The following is a 15,872-nucleotide window of genomic DNA, read 5'->3' as shown; positions in this document are numbered from 1 at the left end:
CCCCAGTGAGGTCATGTCTCGTTTGGGATTAAATGGCTAACTCTGATTCTGGGATCACATGAAGAAAAATGCACATAAAATGCCCAGGAATTTTCCCTTTGCTTCATTCGGAAATTAAACTTGCACACGTCATGTCTACAAAATGAGCATTTCACCAGGTCAGATGCTTTCTTGACTGGACTAGGATGCAAAAGAGAGTAGAGAATGTGCTGCCTTCTTCAGCTGGCTGGGTCCTGGGCCTTCCTGAACCCTGGAGTTCTGTATTCTCACAGGCAGCTTTGTCTCCACTGTACAAAATAGAGTCAATGTCCAAAAACCATAATCAAGTTACTTGGTGTAACCTGCTCAGCCAGAAGAGGCCACTGAGGTCACAAGCTACTCCGCCTGCTTGATACCAAGTCCTCCTGATTCTGAGAGGAATGATTTTCAGTTCAGCAGGTGTGCAGCACCTGAATCAAGACAACCCCTTCATTCTCCATACGATGTAATGCAGGTGTTGTCTTACAGCAGAGCTTGTCTGGTACCTCATACAATCTGAAAAACGACAAAGGAACCTTGGCCCGCGTTTGAACCAGTCCTAGCAATGTTTCTGGCTTTCAAAATGATGGCACTGCATTTACTACCCAGTGGCCCTCCATGATTTCTAAAGTCGGGCAGCTTTATTTTGCCATTTAATGATTTCTACCTAGAAATTATAAATGTTGTAGAAATCAACATAGACCACCCAACGGAGAACAAGGAAGGGCTGTCCTTCAGCTTTTGCTGTAAAGAGGGAGCCAGCCATCATCACTGTGTTTAGCAGAGACTCGGAGGGAGGCAGAGAGGGAGAAAGCAGCACAGTGCAAACGGGAAGGTGGTAGGTCTGCTCTCATCAGTGGCTGTTGGGCACGAGAAGCTGGCATCAAATTAGCTAGAACGGGCACCCATTTGATGGGTTCAGAAAAGCATAGTTTGCTTTCCTCATTGGTGCTAAGTCTGAAGCAGGGGCAACAAATGACAAGGGTTGGAAGTCAATGACCAAGTCTTGACTGGGGCCCATTGTTGCAAAGGCTGTGATTGGTCTTCTGGGCCTTTTACTACAGAGGCTATGGCTCAGAGCTAGATTGTCACAGTTGGGGATGGGGAACTTTTTTTCTGTCAAGGGCCATTTGGATATTTATAACATCATTCTCGGGCCACACAAAATGATCAACTTAAAAATTAGTCTGCTATATTTGGTCAAACATTTAATTAACTCACCCCTAATGCCTTGGCGGGGCCAGACCAAATGATTTTGCGGGCCTTATACAGCCCTTGGGCCGGAGGTTCCCCACCCCTGTCATAGATGGGCTTGGTCACTGTTGGTTTGTATATCCAGCCTCTCAACAAAAACAATACACTATGCTTGTAAGTGACATGTGGGACAGCAACCATATACAAACATACTTGTCATACCTACAGCCTCCACACCAATACTTAAAAATTGAACTATTTGTGAATAACCGCCCCTCCCCCCGCCCCAATTTATTATTCAGATTCTTCCATGGTATGACTAAAAAATGCATTTAATCAAGCATTTGTTGTTGTTCTTTTCAGGGCAACTTGGTTTTCTTAGAATCCTAATTATCTATGAGCCAATATATCACGGCTGGATTGATATCAGTGTAGTTAAGTCTTTCTGATATTAATGAAAACTGTTGTAAGAAATTCTCAATGATAATGGTTATTCTATGGAGAAACTGCATGGCGCTGCGGTAGAGATTCTTGAGAACAATAGGCCCTGCCATCTCAGGACTGGTCAACAGCAAGTTAAGTGCATCCTGTTCTTGGAAACATGGCATTTGGCCCACTTTGCATTTACTTACAAGTGTGACTGTTTTAAGAGTCCAAAATTATTTTAAACTTAGGGGTGCTAGTGCATAATACATTTCATCTTGGTCGAATCTACCAATTCAAATCTGTCTGAGTCACAGAAAGTGAGGTAAATGTATTTTACCAGCTCCTCCTGCCTTTTCTGTTGGCTGTGTTTCTCTGGCTTATTACCCCCTTGGCTAATAAAGTGCCCTGGATGGATGTGGTCATTTCAACATTTTGCCAGCCCTTCCTTTCAACCTAGATGGTGCCTGTGTTATCACTAGTTGCTAGAAACTCAAGTTCACAAAGGCAACACTGACTACTCAATAGTCTTTTCAACCTTGGAGATGTTTTCGTTCACAGATCGATTCATTTGATATTCCCACCTTTCCACCCTCCCCGAATACAGTGCTATCGAGGCCATGAAAGACAGCCTTAGCTAAAACTGTTGACTCAGTTCTTCCATGCAGACACTCCAGGAAGGTTACGATTATTTCCACTTTGATTTTCTTTTTTTACAAAGCCTTAAGTAAATGCAAATGTTGATATTGTGATTTCTCTTTAGGCTAGGAAGTCTGGAAAATAACAGCGGAAGCTCCCGAACACTCGGCTGTCTGGGGCACAAGAGAAGTTATAGGAGAAAATCTGAGTCATGAGCTGTTGAGTCAATCCCCAAATCTCTATTTTCTCCATGTTTATAGGATACCTATTTCCGAAAATACTTCATGGCTTTCACCTTTCCTCAACCCACAGTGTATGGTTCCTTTTCTTTGCCCCTTTTGTTTGGACTTTCCCTTCCTCATTGTGAAATACACCTTCCATTTTGTTTTTGTCTGCTTTAGGGTTGCCTGCTTACTGACAGCTCATCGAATGCCAATACTTATGGCAAATTACACAAGAACGAGTCTGGTCATGCTGCTTCAAAGGGATGAAAGATTCAAAGCAATAAGCAGAAAAATAAATGTTTCCATTGATCTTACCATTTTGTAATGGTCAAATAAAGGCACAATAATAGAGGAATTATCAAGAAAAGGGAAGTCATTTTTCATGTCATTGTGTTTCTCCATGCTCTTCTAAGAAAAGTATGGAGTCTCTCATCTCATTGCCATTATCATCTGTTATGGGTTGAACTGTGTCCTACCCAGAAGATATTTTGAAGCCCTAATCTCTGACACCCATGAATGTGACCCTATTTAGAAATAGGTTCTTGGCAGATGTAATTGAGTTAAGATGAGGTCATTAGAGTAGGTCCTAATTCAATATGACTGGTGTACTGATAAGAAAGAACTCTCATACACATACACACAAAGAGAGAAGAGAGAAGAGGCCATATGAAGGTGGAGACACAGATGGGAGTGATGTGGCCACAAGCCAAGGGACACTTGGGGCCACCAGAAGCTGAAAGAAGCTTTGAAGCGAAGGTGACCTTGATTTCAGTCTTCCAGCCTCTGGACCTGTTGTTTTAAGACCCTTAGCATGAGCAGCCACAGGAAACAAATACCAACATCCATATTTGCCTTTGAAAGGTTATTTTACACCTTTTAGAACTTTCTTCTATCTATTCCTTCGTCTCTGAGGACTCTCTTATACCTTTCAACCTTTGCAAATTTATGGACTTGTAAGCAGATCAATTTTTTTCCAACTATGAAACTAGCTGCTTAACAATAGTCAGGTTCTGAATTTGTTTTCCCAAAATTCCATTCTAGGTGCTAAACTTACCTTTAGATTGTAACATACTGCATTACTGACAAGTAGTAAAAATCTTTAAAAGTTGCTCTTCAGCTTTACATAGTAGCTACAGATCACTAGATGTATATTTCTGGGGTGTCAATAACAGTTTATTCTATAATTCTGAATATAAGCTAAAGGGAGCAAGTACATATTTTGAAGATACTGTTTAAAGTTATTTTGATTCTACATAGAAACTGAGACTCATAAAATAGTAAAGACTAAATTTAAAAAATTAAAAGCCTACTATGGTTCACTTAAATGTGCTTTTAAATAGATATTTTAGGACTGTTATTTAGGGTGCAGGCCCAATTTTAGGTTTTTGGCATTGTCTAACACCTGTTATCTTGGCCTATGAATCAGGCTCTGCTTAAACAGTGCATGCACCCACCCCTACCCTACCAAGGACATCACAGTATTCCATATATTGACATTATTGCACTTGAGAGTCAAGTTAAGTGTGAATATTACACGAGAGGGTAAAATAAAGGAGAAGAGACTCTTCATGGAGTGGATCAGGATGATTGGAGAGTATAAGCTAAAATCAAGCCAAGCCTAAGCGTCTCATCAAGGTCCACCTGTGCAACAGCTGGAACCTGAAGACCCACCCAGGGCCACAGCAAAAAACTAGGCCTGCAGCCCATAGACTGGATGAGCTAAAACCATCAGCAGGGGAAGACGAACATGCTAAGTGCCCCACTGTGAACTGGCAGCTCAGTCTGTAGGACTATGTGGTTAAATTAGGCCCCCAATTCAGCCTGGAAAAGACCCTGGGAAAAGAAAGCGCTTCCACTGACCTCAATTACCCACATCATGTGTGCCATTTTACCCAGCCAGAGCCTAACAAAGATGATCTGTTTTCAACAAGCTGAAGGTTTCTGAGAAGATAGTGTTTTTAGGTAGACTTTCCCCCTTATCACAGAGCTCTGAAACCTGAATTTTCATTCAAGGGAAAAACAAAAAGACCTGGGACAATGGCCCCATTCAATTTTAAAATCACTGCCATCGGCCTTTCTCCCACTGACCCTTTGGACAGAAGCAGAAACAGCAGGTTCTGCCTAGATCGAGTTGCCCTGTTTAACCAGCACAAATACTTCTGCAGGAAGATAAGTCAGTGATTAATTTGGAGGTGGAGCCTAGAAAAATAAATGCTGGAGCCAATGACTGCACAGCTCTCCTGAGGTCCAAGGAGACAGCTGAGCTGGACAGAGGTGGATGCCACCGGTTCCCACCAGTCAAGATCTTTCCCAGCAGCAACGCGCCAGGGCCAGGCCGGAGTTAGGAGTGCCAGGCTGTCATATTCTGCCTTCATCTTGAGGGTGATATCACAAGATTCTCAACATAGCCCCGTGTTCTCTGTAAATACTGGAGTAGCCAGCTTTTAATTGTTTTATGTGCAGATTGATTTAGTAAACAGAGATATGGGAACCTTTGAAAACATGTAACATGAGGTTGCAAGTCTAGTTTATGGCTAAATATTTCCCTCGCTTCCTAGCAAGTTGAGGTGATTTATTAGCGTGCCCTCTGGTTACAGATGACCACAACGATGAAAACCCTGCAGTTTTACACTTTAGTACCATAAGGGATTTTTTTTTCTCAGTCTCCCCAGAGTCAGGAATCCCACCTTTGGGAACTACTGAAATAAACAAACAGAAAACACGACTTTGGCTGGTTGTTTCTCTTGAAACTTCTGGAACCTGGGGACGCTGAGTTTATTGAAAGCAGGCATAACACTGCTCTCCTTCCTGGTAGTTAAAATTCATGTACAGATTATGCAAGAATCTTAATTCAATGTAGAAGCAAAAATTTAGGTGGCTAACTGGTGTAGTTTAAAGCCCCCAATTCCTCTTACAATACACCTCCGACCCTCCCCGATTTAAAAAGAAAAAAGCCAAATAAATGAAGAGAAGGCGACCCCAAGCATACAGCCAAGCACCTGGCACATAGTAGGTATATAACAAGTAGGTCCAGGAAGAGGACAATCAGGGAATCAGAAGCAGAAATCGGCATGATTTGCTTGTCCATACCCGTGTCGTCCACATAACTACCTAAGACTGGCTTTCATATGTTTTGGTGAACACGGGTTGGAATTTTTTTCAATCAGTTTTTAAATTGAATTTACCAATTTTTAAAGCCGAGGACTTTGAAATTATTGAGCTGTATTTAGATATACAAATTTTAAGCAATTCCAACTCTGGAACTAAAATTAGCCATTGGACAAAGCTGTTGTGAGCCAGCTGCCATGATCCCACGAACAAATAAAATGGTGACACAGAGAGGTCATGCCCCTTCTTGATTCCTTACAAGTACCTGGGTGGAAAAAAGTCACCGGGCTCCATTTAATTTCTTTCCCATGGCAGCCACTAACGACTATGAGAACAGCCAAAGTTTGCCGTCAGTGTGCCCCTTAGTTAGAAACAGTCATCTCTTCCACCATTTAGAAGTAGTGTTGCATCCAAGGAAGGTGATCACTTCGTTTCTGTTCTCCAAGGATCAAATTTATTGGATGAGTTGGAAAGAACCCTTGCAATAAAGTTCAATCCCCCGGGAGCGCCAGCATTTCCATTTCTAAGGTGCCTTACTGTGTGTTAGCGGTTTGACACTCATTGCCCCAAACCCAATTCTCGGAAGAGGCTCTCTATCATAGCTGTCACTGACCCACATGAAAGGGAAAACAGGACTTCTACAGTGGGAAGTCCTTGGCCTAGGCCGCTGGTTTTCAAGCCCTCACGTTCATCAGAATCCCCTGGAGGGCTGGTGAGACACAGACATGCTGGGCTCCATGCCCAGAGCTGCTCACGCAGTAGGTCTGAGGGGGAGCCAGAGCACTGGCACTGTTTACAAGCTCCCGGGGTTTCTGATGCCTCTAGTCCTGGGCCACACTTTGAGGACCACTAGCCTAAGTCACACAAGTCATAGTGGCCAAGCCTGGAGTAAAGCCCAGCTCTGACTGATGAGAAAACGCACACGAGGCCACACTGAGGAGCCACCTGTCACCCCCTTAAGATTGCTCCACTGCGGAGATGGAGGAGGAGAGGAGGCACTCCATAGCTGCATGGCTTGGGAAAGGGGGACGAATCTGGAGTCGGAACCCTGGGGTTGGGGCCCCTCTCTGCCAGGTAACAGCATGGCACTTAACTGACCGGATCGGCTGTATTTTCAACGCTACAATAAGAATTCTCCTGCTGCTCCTCGCACTCATCTCACTGAGTCGTTTGCAGACGAAAGGTGACAACCGCTGTGAAAGACTTCTCTAGGCCTTGAGGTGCTGCCATGAATGCTGTGTGTTCTTTTTATTAGGAATCAGGTCAGAAGAAGAGTCAAGATGAAGAAAACAACAAAAACAAAAAATATGTCCGAGAACGATCTGGTCTTTAGTTTAAGAGCTGCAACTGCGTAAAAGGAAATGCCGGACACAAGAAAGAAGTTTATGAGGACATCAGAGACCTGTCATCTCAGAGATGCACTCACAGCGTCAAGGGGGGGGTGGGGGTGGGGCTGATAAATATTTTCCAATAGCTTTTTTTTCTTTTTCAAGTTAAAAAGTAAACATCCTAGTTCTTTCTTCAAGAGACATTCTTTGGATGAATACTGAAATATGATTAGTCAAGAGTTATTTTGATTTAGTTATTTTTGAATAGTTAAAATAGTTAAAAACTTGATTAGTAAAAGAAATAGTAAAAACTAAGACTTCTTTCCCCATAACAATTTCAAATCCTGGCATTAATTGAGCAGTAATTTCTCATTAACAAAGTTAATATTCAATGGCACAGAGAAAAGGGGTCATTTATATTGGATTAATTAAGAAGAGGCTTTTTACTAACCTAAGAAATCTACCAGGACCCCTGGGCTCCACTTGTATCTACCAATGGCTTACTTACTATTAGGTCAATACTTGGCGTTCAAGCCCATTGACTTCAATATGTGATTGGGACTGTAAAGAGTGGTCGTGCCCTAACCAGTTTGGCTCAGTGGATAGAGCATTGGCCTGTGTACTGAAAGGTCCCAGGTTCGATTCTGGTCAAGGGCATGTACCTTGGTTGTGGGCACATCTCCAGTAGGGAGTGTGCAAGAGGCAGCTGATCGATGTTTCTCTCTCATTGATGTTTCTAACTCTCTATCCCTCTTCCTTCCTCTGTAAAAAATCAATAAAAATATATTTTAAAAAAAGAGTGGTCACATGTTCCCCATCAGTGAAATGTGACTTTCCTTGGACGGAATATTGCACTTGCTTAGTGAAGTGAAATTTGTATTGATTTATCTTTCTCAAGTTCCTCTTGTGCTTACGAACTTTTGATAAAAATGGCAAACCTCTGAGTTCTGCCCCTTAAATCCAGTGCATAAATCTTTCTTTCTGTTTTAGATTTGTTTGGATTTATTCTTTAAATGCCTTGATAGAGAAAGTACAATGTAATGCTTGGCATGCAAAATAGACTACTACAAACACATCAATAATCCGATTTCAGAGAGCAGGGTCCAGATGCTTTGATTCTATCTCATCTTTTCAATGCCTGAGCGTTTCTCTCCTTTCACTTGGAGTTATGTACCAAGGTTTCTTGATGATGGGTGTATAATCCAAGTTATGTGGTAACAGAATTTAGGATCCCTGTTAATTAAACAGATATGAATTTATAGGGAATTACGGTTCTTTAGGGCATAGATTAGTGGTTAAAGATGCATATTGTACAGAAAGACTGCCTGGTCCAAAATCAGCTATTTTTTTTTTTTTTTAGCTGTGTGACCTTGGGAATATTACATGGCCTCTCTGGGCCAGCTTCCTCCTCTGTAAAAATGAAATGCATCATGGAGATAAAGAACTGATATTTGTAAAGCACTAAGAATTATGTACACTATGCAGTTAGCACCCTGTGGTTGTTAAATAAATACAAATAGGTAAATTGAAAATGATTCCGCTGTGAAATGACATTGTCATTGGTAGATGGCCGTTTTCATAAGTGTCTCCACATATTCTCATATCCATGGAAAAAATCAACAAAAATACCCTCTTCTCATGACTATGGTAACAGAATATCCGAGATGTGGGAACAAACCCTTCAAAGAAACGAGAAGGACGCTTATCATTCTGACATTATCTTCATCATGTGGAGAAAATGTGAAGTCTTTAAAATATACCAAATCTACCCTGTTATACAGCATCAAAGGAAGAGAAACTGAGGCAGAAGGTTAAGGTAAAGGTGTTAGTCAAACATAAGCTTATAAAGAAACAGTAAGGAAAATCTGTGTAAGGTGATGCGGATACCTGAGTGGTTTTCATGACATTTTGAGGCTATTTCTTCTCTTTGATGCTTTTCAGAGTGGATGAGGAATTTTGATACCATTTCTTAATGTATCTCTTATTTTCCCCAGAGCAAGTTACACTTCAGCAGGACAAACGTGGTCTCTGGAAGAAGAGCTGGTGACAAATTCGCAGGCACAATCCCATGAACGGACAGATCTGGGTTAGTGTGGGGATTTGGTTGCTATCCATTCAGCACCACCGCTCTCCCAACTGATGAGACAAAGATCAAGGGATCTTAGGGAATCTAAACTTATTAAAATATCTAGAATGAATCTATCTCCTAGTGGTTACATTTAAAAACAGAGGTAATCTAATGTCAAACACCAAGATGAGACTCTGGAAACCATTACAACTTGAACACATCTGAAGCTTGTTCGTGTATATTAATCTCACTTCATGCTTGTAAAAGTAGCAATGCAGTTCTATTATAACACATATCAAGATGAATTTAGACTCTCCCACCACACAATTAGCTATTTGGAGGCAGGAACTACATCTCAATCATTTGTTTCATTTTGAATGGCAGGGGTGGGAGGTGGTAGATTTGGATTGTATTATTTTAGCTAAACCAGGACTACATGTCCCAGAATTCTATTTCCCTCCATCCTTCCAGGTTAGCCGGAGCCAGGGAGGAATTTTGCATGACATAAGGTAAAAGTCAATCAACAGTCACATTCTTTTTGCATCAGAAGGTCAGTGAAGGGCAAGAGCAGTGTGGCCGCTCACCCAGGTTGCCACTAACCTGCGGGCTCACATTACTGGCACAGGGCAGAGCTGAGCCACATTCCAAACATACTAGGGTCTTTCTGAATCAGACGGGCATCCCTTCTTCCTTCAAGCTAAAGCACAAGTGTGGCTCCCACTGTAAGACTTCCCCCAACTCCCCAGGCATGGCTGGTTTTCCTGCCCACATCCTCCTTTGCCAGGCATTGACTTCCCCAACCAAGGAACTGGTGGACTGATCTTGCATATCTAGTGTCCAAGGAATGAGTATCATACACCCACTTAGAAGAAAGGACCTGCCATTTGTTCAGTCCACGGAACCCAAATGTAGCAGATGACAACATTCTGTAGACTGGACGTCAGTGGGGTTACTGAGGCCTATTATTTCCATGCCTAAAATAACCAGGTCCACAATATGGTAATAATGCACAGTGATTCTCATGGCATTACTTTGTGTCTAATTAATACAGTTCCTTATTTTCCACACAGAAGGACGCATGGTGACTCTAAACAGCGAATGTCTACAGGACAGAATTTGGGACTTCTCCTTCTTACCTCCTGGCTCTGCTCATTCTATATTCCTATTGTACAGCCTGCTCCAACAGACCACAAACTCCATGCACAACTGGAGAAACGCCATCCACTCTTCACGCCGTCAAGGCACAATTGTGCAGAAGCACGCAATAAATTTTATTTAGGAAAATGAACACAAAAATATTCTTCCTAGGGCAATGTAATGCAGAGGAATACTGTCCTGATGGCTATTGCACTGAATTCTTGTGAGGACAAAGCACAGCATATGTTGCTTCTGTTTGGTTTTGTCTAGTTCTGTTTGTTTGTGATTTTGCTTTGACCAGTTTCATTTCTCTTAATGTTTCTTTAGCTTTTCAATTCCTTGGGCTAATAGTGTAATCTTATCTTCTGCTCAATATTGTTATCTAATACAGTTCAATAAGACTTTAGTCATAAGGGAATGAAACTACCTCCTATTCCCACAAAGCCCAAATTTAAATATGGGTAGCTCCTAAGCCTTTGATAATTTGCTCATGTTAGCCACATACCGTTCTCCTTGAGCGTTCTCTGAACACCCACAAATGGGCTCAATTCTGACCCTAACAAGAGGCAAGTAAACATGCAAAAGGAAGAGGCTTCTGGATGTATAGTTCACAGTCTCTGATATTCTGGCACCTTCTCAAATGATAATTGCATGTCCAGGGAAGGGTTTTACGGTGCCATCTATAAATAGAGCTCACTAGCACGTTAGTCATGAAAACACTAAAGGACGGTGGAGCATGCTGTTAGGTAAGTGCTCATTGGTGAGACCTAGTAAGCTCTTGATCGGCCGAGTCAGTGTTCTTCTGGCTTCTGTACAGGAGAATCTTGACCAGAAATCTACTGAACAATTTCTGTGGCCGAGTCATTATGGCAGGTGTCTTGTTTTTGAAGTTACTTTGGCATTATTTTCCCAAAGTAGAGACAGAATGTTCTGAATTACCCACGGCTTGGAACAGCCTCACGTGTGATGAGAACAGTACTGAGTTGTGAAAAGATTGGCTGCATTTGTGGGTGAGTGGATATTTTTCTGGGGCACAGCCAACTAACTAATCAAGTAGTAACCTAATCCAAGAATTTAGTCTCACCAACATCATCCTTTGCAAATTTTTCCATTAAAAAACAAACTTGAGAAAACAGAAATGAGCCTTTTATCTTTATCCCTACCCAAAGGGATAAAGAATATAACACGAAGGACTCGGTCCCAAGTTCAAAATACTCCAGTCTTAGGATTTTCCTTTACAATGTATGCTAATTTTGAATTCTGATAGATCAGAATACCTCCATTATAAATAATAATTACTTGATTGCTTATCAGTTAAATTATTTTATTCCTCTCATTCTCCATCCAAATTGCTGAGTTAAATGAATGCTTCTAAAAGGCACCCTGTGGTCATCGCGTTGCTTCTCTTAGCTTCTGGCAAATTGCTGCTACTGTGAATATGATTATTTGGAGTAGGACTCATACACATAAAAAATAAACTCCATAAAAGTACACAACAGAATACATAAGAGCCTGAATATGTGGTAGAGTGGGTGAGGTTCATAGAAGAGGCAATGCCCTTAGAAGGCTGGACTGTGGGAGTCTTACAATCACCTGTTCTTTGCTTCAATGTAATCACTTCCCTTTTGATCAAATTGCACTTGGAATTCAGACAACACTGAGTGTGGATCTTAAATGCAAAGAAGTTCTATGACTTTCCCAAGATTACACAGCCAGAAAATGGAAAATCTAAGCTTCCTCTATAAAATGAATATGACAGCTCTTCTCACATTTGAGATGAAAATCCAATGAATATAGTATTTAAGCATCCAGAACATAGTAAGCACAAAGATGCTTATTTTTCTACCTCACCATAGAAATAGTTATCATCCATCTGATGCCTGGAATCATGCAATTTTCCACCCACTATTCCTAAAGTTAGGTTTGAGGCCACTTTTCATAGAACAAGGAAGTAATATAGAACACTTGAGAATAAATTTATATGGGACAAAGGTGAAACAGTCTGTTCAAAGGAAGGGTTTTATAAATTCAAGAAGAGAAGGTTCCACTAAATATATGGGTTGTTTTGGTACTACCAAATATTTACTCTGAATACCTTTTATATATCAATGCTTTCCACAAAATTACAATTTTGGCCAGGTCCTAATTTTCAACTAATTTATACCCTTAACTTGGACTCACCATTAACATGTATAATGAAAGAAACATATTTTTTCCAATGTCCTTGAACATTTTTTCTCTTGCAAATCCAAATACACTAATTTAGGAAAATGCATTATAATAGCATATTGAGCGCCCCTCCCACTACAGTCTTTTCTTCCAGTTTCAAATGTTATCATGGTCTAGTTTTGTATGAGACTAATGTCTTGGATTTACCACAATTCTCACAGTCTCAGGTTCTAAAAATAAATTTCAGCAGGAATTATATCTATCGGCAACTATACATTAATATATTCTTTCTTCTTAAAGGTCTGACTCTTGTAGCTGCAAGACTAATATGCAGTAGAAATATTTCAGTCCTTGTTTCCTAGAGACTTTTCAGTTTATATGACTACAAAAGAATATAAGGCACACTATCAAAATCATCTGAAGTATAGTAAAGTTATTATTTACCACCTACACTCACAAACAAGAGAAGCAACTCTATTATATACATTACAGAATTCATGGTAGTCAGAGAAAAAAAGATCAACAGGTCTACACTTTTCTGAATAAATACTCAGAGACAAAAGTTCCATGATTTTAACGGACAAGAATTAAAAAAAGCTTCAGAGAGAGAGAGGTGATTGCAAGAGGAGAAAAGTCTTCTAATTTATGTTAAAATCAATCTAGGAAGTCGATGTTTTTATTCTCTCTCATATCATTATATATAAAACTCAGAAGAATTAGCTCATTTGTCTTGAAGTTTTTAGATGGTATGTAGATGCCTATTTCAATGCTTGAAGTTAATAAAACAGGATGTAATAATGTGCTTCTGAAAAAAAATGTTAGAATACTCCACCTGGCATTGAATATGGAACACGAAGTCACTTTTAGACAGCTTCATACATAGTGGTACCAAGATCTGTTTAGTAAATCCCTTAAAGAGCCATTTGAAACTACTTATGACTAAATCTTCAAAAGAACTCAAGGAATGACACACTGACTCCTACTTGAAGGACCTGGATAGGAAATGAAATGGTCTTTACTGCCCTTAACTCAACACTGACATTTACATGCTGGGTACAGAGCATTGCCGGCCCCTAAACAGAGTCCAGCATGAGCAAAGCATAGGCTGAAGGCCTTGTATAATAACAAAAGTAGAGCAAAGCTTACCTGTATTCACTCTCCCCATAGAGGACCTGTGAGCTGGGTGCTCACTGCTGAGCAATGGCAAAAAAACATTCTTTAGTTAATAATAAAGGGAAGAAAAGCTGCAGACACCAAGAACCCGGGTTAACCATTGACACTGGTTGTTCCTACAGTTCCACCCTGGGATCTACATAGGTAGCCCTTGGCATCTTATAAAGCGGGCAGTGGCTGGTCAGCTGAGGCTGTGGTTACCTCACCACCTCTGCACCTCTGCACAAGGTAGAGCGTGAAGGTCATTCGAGCATGCATACCCTGACGAAGTTTTCACTCAGTCAGGGTTACAAAGGAGGAAGACTTCCTGGGCCAGAAACATGTTCAACAATGCCAGTAAGTGACTCAAATATTTACAAACAGGGTTGCTGGGAACTAACCTATGGAAATCCTCCTGCCGGCTTTCAGATGCGGAGCATTGCAAAGAAACCCTTTTCAACCAGAACTCTTTGTCTGCATCTTAGCAGGTGAGGGTTGAGAGTGCGTGCCAATGAAAACTGAGACAAGACAATCAGAAAGAGCTAAGCATCCATTCCTACCTTTATTCAACATGCCTTTAATGATTATTTACCAAGCGCCGCACAGTTCCAAAGACGCCCTGATAAACAGGAGACAGAGATTACGACCGGAGGGTCCGCCCTCCCCTAACCCCAGGACCAGAGCTTAGACTGAGAGGACAAGTGAAACACAGGCTGTGGGCCAGAGCCAGGATGTACAGGCCGTGTGCAGGCAGTCACTCCACCCCAGCAGCGGGTTCTCGGGGTGAAATGAACTGTGGAGGTGGTGGCGTAGGCAAGCTGGTTGACCAGAAGTCAGGAGATGGAAGGGTAAGGGAAGAGCTGGCTTTAAAGTGGAAGCATCAAGAGAAAGGCCCAGAAAATGTGAAACAACATTCCCAAGCTATTCACACCCTGGGCGAGCTACATGCAGGAAAGCTCAAAGGCAGTATTGTGCTGGCGAGGGATTAGTATTTTTCTTTACTCCAAAGAGCACCAGGAACCAGGGGATCTAGGAGCCCCATCCAGTTTGGCTGACCCTCCAAACCCAAAGGGCCCTTTCTAGGTCCTGAGCATAGTTGTTGTTTGGGGGGGTGTTTGCTTTGGGTTTTCATTTGTTTAGAAGCATGAACACTTGCCAGGCCCGAGTGGCTCAGTTGGTTGCGCACTGTCCTGTTCACCGAAAGGTTATTGATTTGGTTCCCAGTCAGGGCACTTATGGCAGGCAACTGATTGACGTTTCTCTCTCATATCATGTCTGTCTGTCTATCTATCTATCTATCTATCTATCTATCTATCTATCTATCGCTCCTCTCTCTAAGCATGTCCTTGGGTAAGGATTTAAAAAAATAAAATAAAGTAATAAAACAAAAGCATGAATAAAGCAAAATTAGATTTCAATGCTGGTGCTGTCACTAGCTTTGAGACTGTGGGAGCTGCTTAACTGTGTGCACCTCAGTTTTATCATCCATAAAATGGGGCTAATAAATGATAACAATGATGTCAAAAACACCCGCCTAAGCCAGATACTTAAGAGTTGCAAACCTGTTAGCTCCCATTCAGGCTCTGACATTCTGTTCTGGAGCATGCAATATGCAACCTGTTAAACAGTAACAGCTAGAAGAGTTTGAACCCTCCAAGGGACCAATCTTTTCAATCACCTATAAAGGCCAGGCAAGTAGTGAACCCAGAGGCTAACTTTTCTGCAAAGAAATTTGAACAGTAGAGAAATGTCTACATTTCCCTACTAATCAAGGCAACTTTCATTATGGCTTATCCATAATGAGCCCTACTTGACTGTTTAGCATTATGGATTCCTCTGCTCAATTACTGGCTTGCTGCCAAGCTGAGCTCCCTTCATCAGTGCTCCATCTCAAAGGACTTTTAAAAGGGCACGGGGGTACACAGAAAGCTCCCTCTGCTCTGCAAGGACAGGTTCAGGGAAGGGGGGTTTGTTTGGGTGAGTGCTTGGACTGATCTGAGAAGATGAGGCATCTTAACTGTATCGCGTGAGAAAGACCACAGAGAAGGCAGGGCAGCAAGCAAGATGGGGAAACTGGATGTCTTCCCAACTCCAACGGAGTCATATCATCACGGCTTGGCTTCATTCCTTTGAAGTAAATGCCTAGAATATCAGACACACCCATACTCATGTAAGTAGAAAAACAGTGACCTTCAGCGTCTCCACAGAGACCACGTGGCCCTCTAAGCCCGAGATATCTAGTATTTGACCCTTTACAGAAAACTGTTTGCCAATCCCTGAGCCGGCTAACCCATACAACTCACTGTTCTCCACTGACTAATGATTGGCACATGGTGAACTTCAAGTTGACTGAATTTCTATAATTTAAAAACCTATCTTTCTATGTGTAATCCAGCAATCATGCCCCTTGGT

The 15,872-nt window shown here is 41.6% G+C and overlaps 1 protein-coding gene across 2 annotated transcripts in view; it reads right to left on the bottom strand.

Moving 5' to 3' along the window:
• KCNJ16 (potassium inwardly rectifying channel subfamily J member 16) overlaps window positions 1-13,618 on the bottom strand; it is a 43,442-nt gene extending 29,824 nt beyond the window's left edge. The window contains exons 1-2 of one of the 2 annotated variants that reach the window (XM_081110057.1): window positions 13,455-13,510; window positions 8,822-9,070 (exon numbers count right to left, since the gene is read on the bottom strand). The gene's annotated coding sequence lies outside the window, so the exon portion shown is untranslated. Of the gene's footprint in view, window positions 1-8,821; window positions 9,071-13,454 lie in introns of both variants that reach the window. The other variant, XM_081110055.1, reaches the window with a different exon arrangement.
• Between the last annotated feature and the right edge of the window lie 2,254 nt (window positions 13,619-15,872).

This window comes from Myotis nattereri, assembly GCF_964212035.1.
Source record: "Myotis nattereri genome assembly, chromosome: 16".
NCBI classification, from domain to species: Eukaryota; Metazoa; Chordata; class Mammalia; order Chiroptera; family Vespertilionidae; genus Myotis; species Myotis nattereri.
This window is presented reverse-complemented; position numbering and strand designations above follow the sequence as displayed.